The sequence below is a fragment of the Chroicocephalus ridibundus genome, chromosome Z (assembly GCF_963924245.1).
Source record: "Chroicocephalus ridibundus chromosome Z, bChrRid1.1, whole genome shotgun sequence".
Lineage (NCBI taxonomy): Eukaryota > Metazoa > Chordata > Aves > Charadriiformes > Laridae > Chroicocephalus > Chroicocephalus ridibundus.
In genome coordinates this window covers 20,048,549-20,059,133 of record NC_086316.1, presented here as the reverse complement: position 1 = coordinate 20,059,133, position 10,585 = coordinate 20,048,549, and positions in this window count along the sequence as shown.

Below are 10,585 nucleotides of genomic sequence, written 5' to 3'. Positions count from 1 at the left end.
TTATGTGTCTTGATTTGTCTTTTTAGTACTGTGCCTCTGGCCAGAGACTGGGCTAAACTGTCTCCCTATTCCTGTGTAGGTTGGCACGTGATTGCTTCACTGAAACTTTCTGTTCCTTCCACTGCTTCTTCTCCTTAAAATACAGGTATCTATATTTATCTGTCTGAACATCCAAATTACTTGAAGCAGTGATTTCTAAAGAGTTGGCAAGCCTAAAAACACCCTTCATGTCCACCTCCAGAACTCACTGCCAACCTAAATTATTCTCTGTAAACCCTTTCCAATATTCAGATGGCTTATCTCCTTTCTTACTCCTGGGAAAACCTGTGATGGAATAGTTGCAATTTCTTAAAGTTAAAAATAGCAAATGAGTGGCAAATTTAGGACTAAATTTCTGAGTTTGACACTGAGAGCATGCCTGTATGAGAGGCTTGAAGGAGACCAATACTTGCCCTGGCTGCTCTGGACAGCTGAAGCTATATGGTGCTTTGGCATGGCAGTGGGCCTGAGGTAGTAGTTCGTCTTTCAGCAAAACTATCAGCAGGCCCTACTGAATTAGTTACAGCGCTTGACTACCACTACTAAAATCACTTCCAGATTGGAACAGACCCATCACCATCTAGCTTGGGGCACAGGCGGTGGGGTTTCCACCTCCGTAAGAAGAGACTCTTCTAGCTTCCTTTCTAATAAGTGTTGTGAGCATCATCCATTTCCAGCGTCTACTTTTAACATACTGCGTCATGACACTTTGACCTTATAGTAAACACCAATTAAAAGAGATCATGCAATTTTATTACCATTTTCCTTGTCATAATATTTGGTAAAGAGAAATTCTCACGCTTAAAGAAAAAGTGTTTTGAAGGAGTCACAGTTTTGGCTAATGTCATTTCATGAATTGTGAGGACCACGATGAAGAAAGTGGTGAAAAAGCGTAATAGCAACTGATCCAGCTAGTACCTACCTCTTTGCAAAATGGCAATCCTGAAATCATCTCTTTCATTATTTAGGACTGACATTAAGAATTCTGATGTAACTCTTGAACCTGAAATTCTCAAATTATGCTTTCTTGACAGAAGGTTGTCTTGTGAGCTTAATTTTCTGCTGTAGCCATAATTCTCAGTCTCCGGGATTCCAGTTCTGAATATGCCATTGCTGAAGTAAGTGGGTCAACATATGCAATGAAAGTAATAATTTCTAAATTCTTTCAAGAAAGCACAGTTGGCCAGTCCCTCTCACTCCTTTTCTTTACACAACTTGATTAATATAAGAATCAATGACATTTGTATAACAATGACAGTCTGATGGAAAATTACAAGTTGCTTTTCTTGCAACAAAATTCTAATGGGTTTTGCATGAACCTTGATTTAAAAGAAGCCCAAATGGATTTCACTTCTTAATGTTCAATATAATACTGAAAATTTGATTACTTTACAAAAACTGGCTTGAGATGACCTTTAAACCTTACAACAATAGCAACAAAATCAGTCACCAATTTATACATAAAAAGCAGAGCTCCCAGTTTCACTCTCTAAGCCCTGTTTTGAGGGCTAGTCCTCTGGTCATAGGTGATGGATACATTTCAGTCTCACATGAGTGGCTGAGCAAGTACATCAAATTAACTGTAAAGACAAAGGCCTCCGTTCTCTGCGGGCTGATCTCTGTTAAAGTCTTTTCACATGGCACAGGGAAAGCAATCATTGTCTGGACTTCTCTGATGCTTGCAAAGGTGGCAAGGCTTTCTATCAAGAGAGGACTTGTACAGCAAGGTGGTGTCTATAAGCTATAACTGATCTTTTTAAAGTTACCTTCTTGACCTCTTCCTTTATCTACAGTCACCATTCCTATAAAGTGGACAACCTCTGCCAGTGAGAGTATCACATAAAAAACAACTGACCAGCATCGGCTTGGGTTAGACAGATCTGGGGGTGCTTTGGTACCGTGGATTCTGAAGGAAAGGAAACGTTCAGATCCAGGCTGCATGCAGAAATAACATGCTTTGTTTGAATTCCCAGGGGAAGGGGAGGCGGGGGGAAACCATGACCTTCTGCTTTGCCTGTTGTTGTACAACCTAAATTCAATCTATAAGAAGGAATGAAACAGTCAGCATTTCAGAAGCTTACCAAATAAATTACTAGTGCCACGTCTATTTGTAATTATAGGTCAGTTCTTAATACTGTTGTAAACCACACATTCCAGGGCTTTGCAAGCACTTAAAGGCATATTTTAATCTCTCTGGATAAAAGAAGCTGCCATTGGCAACAATAAAAGAAATGCAGACTAAGTCCCTTAGTTCTTACTGTGAAATTATGCTTTTCACTACTCTAAACAACTCCCCCAGCACACAAGCTGTGTGCACTCACGTACCACCCGTACTAAGTTATTTCTTGTGACAGTTTCAGCTACGTTATGGAAAAATTCAGTGGCATACTGTATCACAGCACCACACTGACAGCGCTCTCATGATATCGTGTCTGGAGAGTCTGATAATAATATCAGAGGCAATGCCTCATAAAAGGCACTCACTGCTAATGGCTCCACAGATGTATCAGATCCAAAGAAGCTGCAGGCAGGATACGGTGTCAATAGCAGGGGCTTTGCTTCCTACAGATATAACTGATCCTTTTGGATTTTGGAAGTCATACAAGGACAATAAGAGCTGGTTTTGTTTTACTGTAGGTGCTATATTCAAAAGTAAGGAAAAACTGTAGTAATTAAAGTGAATTGTCTCTTTTAAATGTAAAACGGCAAAACCATATCCTTAATTCAGCCACGTCTGGCTGGGTATTTCAGTACATACACAATATAAAATTACACCCTAACTGAGATACTTTTAATGCCAATCATTATGGTACTTGCTTGCGGAATATCTACAGTGCGTGGTTACATCAGGGCAAGTTAAAGCAGCTTTTACTTCCATTTTGTGTTACTTCCCATATTATTACATTGTTATTATTTGCCATGTGCTAGTGCCTCTGACCCAGCCCAGCCCAGCAATCCCACTGCGCAGCCAACACAGGGACCGACCCATAGAGCAAGGTGTAAAGGCTGAGAGTGGGAGAAGAGGAGATGGATGGTGTGAGGAGCATGCAGCAACAGCAACATCTCAAACCAGGACACACTGAGACTTTCCTTTGCCCTGAGCTCTCTTACCTCCTAAAACCAGGTTTGGGAGGCCACAAGGAGGACTTGTTCTGGGCTTCTCCGTCTCTGTCGGATGCTGCTGTTGCTGGTGGGGAGGGAAGGCTGGAAGGCGCGCATAATGCCCACCAGCTTGGTGAGGGCTCAGGATCCTCAGCGCAGCTCTGTCTGACACCCTGACTGCTCTCTTGCCCAGGGTCAGTGCTCTGTGTCTGTTGCCCAGGTCTGCGGCTGCCCAGCTGTTCCTGGCACGAGGCAGCCTCTCAGCTGGGCTTCCCTCTGCTTGTGGGCGTAGGCATTGGAAACGCCACAAGAATGGATTTTATCAAAAACAAGGACTGGGCAAACCTGGCAAGCTGGAAGGCATGAGGCTGGCAGGCAGGGCTTCATCAAGACCCTCATTAGTTTCCTTTGTGTTGAGAGCCAGAAGCACTAAGTTGATGTTCTCGCTCTTATGTTAGAGGCTTACTGAAGCCTTGAACACAGGAAGTGATGGAAAAGATGGACCCTGACATTTTAAACATCGACTTTATCTATGCACTCCATATTTTAATAATATAATAATAAAAAAGGAAAATCATAGGTTTTCAACTATTTGAGGTCGTGCAAAATCAGAAGGAAAAACAAAAAGCAAAGTACTTTTCTAGCCTTCATTCTCTTCCTGTTTCGGGGGTTCGTTGTGCCTTTTCATCATCCTGTAATCACAGGCAGCCTGGCTGCTGATGTTACTGGCTAGCAGGCCAAATTCTGAAGATTTGGGCAGTGGTTACAGTGTCACAATTTAAATGATGTGGCACTAAGTGAGTAGTACCATCCTTTTTCCTCAAATGTGATATAGCTCATCCTGAAATGATTGATGAGTTCAGCTTGACGCTATTCAGGCAGCACAAACAGATTGGAGTTTGGGTCCTGCTCAGAAAGGATTAGCCAAATAAGAAAGTTCACGTCCTCCTAAGAGAGACCATTCACATTGTATGAAATGCTTCCTTCACAAAGGAGGATGCAGATGCTGTTTGCATTGATGGATGGCTTTGACATTCTCTTGGGGGGAAGAACTTGTATCTTCCAACAGCAATTTTGTGCTTTATACAAAGTGGAAGACTTTAAAATAAGACTGTTCACAAACCCTTTTCCAGCATTACCAGGTGCACGGTGGCCAGGATACACTAAAGGGAACTGTTTGTTTCCATCCCCACCAGCAGTTGATGTGACTGAATCTAGGGCTGCCATGTCTTGCTGGATTTTCTGATAATTGAGCTGCCGTGAAAAAAGGATGCTGCCAGCCAGCCCAGACTGTCATATCTTTTCCTGTTTTATTATTTTTTAAAAGTTCTCCAAAATGGGAACCCACTGTTTCTGACAAGTGTGGGGTTTGGTTTGGTTTGGGTATTTTTTTAACTACAAAACACACCCTGAAATATTAAACACTGAGTATGAAGGGTTTTTTCAAAGAAAACTCAAAATATATTTGTCTTTTTTGGTTCATCTATTTTAGGTCTATTCAGGCTTTGATGATATCAAGTCTTTACTATCATTTTGAACTACTAGAGGCTGGGCTTCTGTTATAAGCTACCGCAGGTTTAGAGTTGTTTTGTATCAAAACTTTGACACAAACGAGCTGCAGAACAAGTTTTACTGTCCTGTCTTACTTTATTATACAGTAAGTCTGATTCCATTCACACAAAATGCCACTGCCACTCAAGAAGAAGACATTAGCTGGATTAAATGCAACTGCTTATCTCTTGTAGCCTAAATGAGGGTCATGCAATAGTATAAATTCTCATCTAGAAACCTTGGAAATGGTTTCCAAATGTAGGAGAAAAAGTGATTTCTTTTTGTGAATTATTTTCCATATAATTATTATTGAAAGTTTGCAAAATGCAAATTAGTCACAGTTACAAAACCTTTTATTCAGATACTGTAAACGGAGTGTTTCAAATATGATAGACTAATGTAGGTGCACAATACTGAATATAGAGAAAAAGGATTCTATGACTTCTGTTTTGCTAACATTGCACGTGGGTTGGTGTCTGAACAGAGACAGAGTGCTGCAGAAATAAGTTCTTAGTGGGCATAAATTCAAATCAGAAGAATGGAAAATTTAGTCAGGATGACTGAACAGTGAAATCAGGTACTTTCCACAGAATGTTTATATTTTTATTTTTGTTGATGCTGCTTCCTTGAAAAATGATGCTGTTTGGTTTGCCTGCTTCAGTGAAGGAAGGACCAAGCGTCATTATCCTTTGGAAGCAAGTATGCTTCGGATAAACATTCCAAGACTGCATAAACACTGTATAAGCATAAAAGGAAAACAAGTCTTTTCCAAGCCTTCAATGAATACAATTCCTATATGCACTGGTAAATTAGGAATATAAAGAAGCCTAATAAAAAGGATGAAATCGGAACTATATTTTACAGGCTGGCATGAGTCATACAGGGCACCGGTGCATTGGGAGAATGCTGAGATAATCTTTGACCACTGCTTTTCTTAGTTTGCCTTTTAAAAGTGTTCTTTTTGAAGCTTCTTATTGGGCCACAAAACCATTTTAATACAGACTACTATTTTACATTTATTTCACATAGCAGTGACTCTTTTGTTTGTGTTTTATTACAAAGCATGTTAGGGATTATAGCTGTGCAGCATCACGAATTGCTTTTATTCCTCTGCCGTGAAGGATAGAAAACTAATGTACATGAAATATGTTCAGCAATAAAGAGAAGAGAGGAAGATTGATCAGAGGTACTGAAAAATCTCTTGGATGAAATGCCAGAGAATAATTAATATAACTCATCATCTTCTAATAAAGAAAAGGACATGAAATTCTGATTTGATTTGGAAAGAAGAGGTGAATTGATGCTGCTAGGGTTTTAATTTGTGGCTTAAAGGAACAAAGTAGTCACTTAGGCAAAAAATTTTACATCAAGCCATCCGTCAAGCTAAATAAATTGTCTTTAAGAGGTAAGATAATTACAGCAATTTTTACAAGGCCCGGTTGAAATGATATGGCAAGCACTCTGGACCTACAGGAAAAAGGAGAATCTGAGCCTTCAAAAAGGCCTACCCAGATTATGAGTATTGTTTTGCAGATCTAAAGAGTTGCTTCACTTATGCATTTATTGCTAACACATCATAACTTTTTTTGTGTAATGAGCCAAGACTGTTTTGCAACTCCATGCCACAGAAGAAAATGATGGCTACTTCCCTTCTAGAAACTCAGAATATTATTTTAATATTCACAGAATAATCAACTAATACACCACAACTCAATTAAAGAACTACGTCAGGTAAATGCCCCAGAATCTTTTGGCTCCAACAAAACCAGTGGCAATTTTTTTATTGGCTCCTAGGGTCAGGATTTTAGCTTTAGGGGTTTTTTTTGATAGAAGGACTGGTTTACACAAGGGCACAACAGATACAAAGATAAAATTCAAGGCCCTAAAGAATGGAAAAGGTCATTTCAGTGGCACTAGAAAGTGGTTGGACTTTAGTTTGTTATGCTTTGTGACTAACAACAGCAGCACTGTAAACTGAACTTCTGCAATCCCCTCATTAACGTACATGCCTGAGACAGTGAAATAACATCACTGGGAAGGCTAAGTAGCAGAACCTCACTTGGAAACCGAAGCACTACATTTCTGTAAAGTTACATGGCACACTAGAGACGGAGCTGAGATCAGACCCTCCTGGAGTGCTCCAAACAACCAAGACTCAGTCTCAGCAAACAGTCTTTTGCTTGCCTTGGAGCTTTTGTCCTTGTTTTCAAACTGCAGCATCCCTTCCCAGCAACGGCATGTAGCTCATGTTCCAACAGAGCAAAAATAAAATGGAGTTGGTATTGTAAAAATTAATCCACTAGGGAATGATAATCTTTTGGCTACTGATACGTTGCAACTTGCCAAGTTCGCTCCTTTTTTTTGATAAAATCCTTTCTTGTGGCGTTTCCTGGTACTACATATCAGCTTTTAAAGAATGACACATTTGTGTTGCACCCATAATTGTGAGCACATTTCATACTTTGTGAAAATGTAGTAAGTTAACTGTACAATAAACAACCTTGGAGATGCTGAAACAAAAGCCTACCACAGGTATTTCACCTCCTTAGTTCATTTCTGAAGCAATCCTTGGTTCCTCCCCTTCTTTGCCTAATAGACATACCTACACAAACACACAGAGGCACACTACTGTTGTGGATTAGCTTTTTTACAGGGGTATATCTGTTAAGTCTGGAAGTTGCATGATTTTAGATATTTACTGGCTTTTACTAATGTTTGAATCATAAAAAAATATATTCTAGGGAAAAATTTCTATGACTGTAAAGAAAAAATATTTCTTAGGCATGAAATAAAGAACAGAAAATTATACTTTTATGTATTCAAAAGTATTTCATGTAAAGTTTTCCATGTACCCTGCAGATATTAAATACATTAGTGCTGCGTAGTACCTGCACTTTGTTAAGGATTACTATTCCTAGAACATTTCACAGATACAGAGATTGGAATTCAGAGCTTGTGATATGGACAAAGATAAAAGGCAACTGTTTGGCAAAAGCTAACTGGTAATTCAGTATTCTTAATTTCCGGTCTCCTTCTCAGTTGATCCTTTGCAAAATATTTAACTGGTTATCGCTTGTAAACCCCTGAAATTGCCGATTATATTTGTGGACATGTTATTTCTTCAGGAACTGTTATGATGAAGTTAGAAGTATTCACCTCCATGTTAGAAGATAAATTCTGTTCTCAAATGTATTTTTTACTGGTTAGGTCATGTATAGTCAACACTCTTGTGGAGGAAGAGGATGCATCTTATTTTGAAATATTTATTAGTTCTTTTTTGGAATCACTTTCAAATTTTACAGCCCTTTCTTTTGTCTCCAAGTTAGAAACCTGGCCTGAAGGCTTTGTTCCAGTGCTGGGTCATCACAAGAGCATGTGGAGAACATCTGACTGTCGGAGACAGAGCCGGGCTGATGTGTGTGGTTAGAAAAAAAACCCAGCTGAAACCAACATACTGGCTTTAGCATCAGGACAAGGTTGATGCAGCACATCGAGGACGGGTTTAGTTCTTTGGACACTTGGTGAGTAAGAAAAATGTCATCTCCCTAGAGGAGACTCTAGCGTGGAGACAGAGGCCAGCCATTCTCCCCATTGAAAACTGGTGACAGGTCTCAGAAGTGAAGTTGGTTAATGCACACCTGTCTCCAACAGCTGCAGCTGCTCTTCCTGGCACCCTGAGACACTGGAGAGGAAGGGAATACAGGAGTGCTGTTGGGAATTACCACTAATCCAGTATCTAGCAGTTACTTCTTCTAGCTAGATACTTATCCAGTATCTAGCATGTTCTTCTTCTCCAAAGCCAGGTTCAGCAGTCCTCACTGTACGTGCTCAGCTTTTTTAGAAGTTTGCACCTATATTCTTGCAAGCAGGCTCTGTGGGGACCTGCTCTGGCCCTGCCTGTCTTCTAACACATCACAGGAACCACATCCTCCATTCCTGTCTTCAGCAAGGAAATGGGGCAGAGACTGGGAAGGCTGCCTTTTAAATTTAGATGTCTCTCTCACCATCCATTAACATAATACTCAGCTTAGGGTTTGCTGCAGGTATTAAGAGGTGAATTGCATTGCTAGGATAAAAACGAACCATTTCTATGCTTCAGTACAATGCAAACATTTTCTTCGCTTTGGCATGACTGTGCACAATGTGCTGTATTTCTAGTACTAACTGAGAACTTGTAGAAGCAAATATCAGGTGCATGCAGGAAACAGTGGAAATGTGGTCATCTTTGACTCTATCCAGTTGCTAAAAGAGGAGGTATTTCTTTAAATGAACCACGTGCAATTTTGTACTGGCTTGCATCAAACTGCAGCATGTCACATCTGATATTTACAGTAGTTTATGTACTGAAAAAGGATGAGGTGAATTCAGGGTCAGGAGGATACTGTAAATGCTATTCCTGCTGTTCTCAGTAATCCTGCATGCATGTGTGGGGAATAGTCTGATTTCTTTTTACACTTGTGAATACTCACACTGGGCCATACCTAAATTGGTGCTGAGCACCTGCAGACATTTGCAGGTGCCAGACATCCTCCCCCAATCCATTTCTGCTCCATTTTATTAGATGAGCTGAAACCTTATAACCAAACCTTCCTTTCCAGCCCCAGCTCTTACAACGGTCCAGTCTGGACTTGAATTCCGTGGCTCTTTGCTGATTTGACCATTAATTTCTTTCTCATTACAGAACAGCTCGTAGAGACTGGGAAGTTTGCAGATCTAGTAAGTCAGATACTTGGGGAGAATAAACACATGATACGACGCTGCACCACCTGCACAGGAAAGGCAGCCTGATGGTTATAATTGACTATTATCCCGAAAGTGACTGTGGTCTTCTGCCTTTGACAGAATACACAGCTACAGCCAAAGTCTGATCTCAGTTACACACACAGAAATCAAAAATAATTTCACTGTATTCTCTGATGTAAACAAGACCAAGGTTCAGGCTTCAGTCTCTTTTTTCCTTTTTTTTTTTTTTTTCCCTTCTGCAAATATTATATTCCATCAAGTTTCTGATCCACAAAAATTCTGAGTCTGTGGTAGAGCGTACGCAACGAAACTTGCCCCATCAAGATTTGGCAACGTTTAAAGTATGTCTGCTAAAACTTAAAGCAAGCTGACGTAGACATGGTCAGATAGGTAGATAGATAGTAAGTGAAAATAGGAGAGAAGAAAGAAGAGATGAAACAGAAAGGACTCAAAGAATGATACGTGCTAGAATCCAAAAGGTTCACCTCCTTGTCTGCATCACTGGTATGCCTTTTTTTTCAATAGACACCCAGGTTTTTAAACAAATGTAGGTTGGGCACTGAGAAATGTAAGCCTTATGAACCTACTCCAATGAGAGTGACTTGGATTTCCCCTTCTTAGGAAGAGTAACTGACGGGCTTTGTGATCCTGCGACATATTTCAAAACTTGGGAAGCCGAATCCCTCTTAGAGATATTCATCCCATCCCTTGCGGCTACTCACTGTGCAGTCTCCTGTCTGTGGGATCGGTGCCAGGCCTGCAGCAGGCTGTGGATGCCTGTAAGGGGTGTCAGGGAGCCCTGTGTACAATGGAAATCGTCGCTGTCGCTGCTCTCATCACTCGGGGTTGGGGGGAGCCAAGCGGCGACACAGCAGTGGCAGTTCTGGGCATGGGAAGCTGCCATGAAGCCCGAGAGATCCTCCGTGCAGACTGTGGGTGGTACACAGCAGGGAGCAGTGATGTGGGAAAGCGCTGGAAGCTGCTGACAGTTCCCATACTCCACCCAGCAACCCCCAAATGTACTTTTTCTCCACCCACCTCCCACCTCCTTTTCCCCCAGGTTGAAACACATGTTAGCCAAGCTGCATCCTCACCAATGCAGGGCTCCTGCCTGGTAGCTGAGGGTCCACATAACATGGGATAGCCGGGG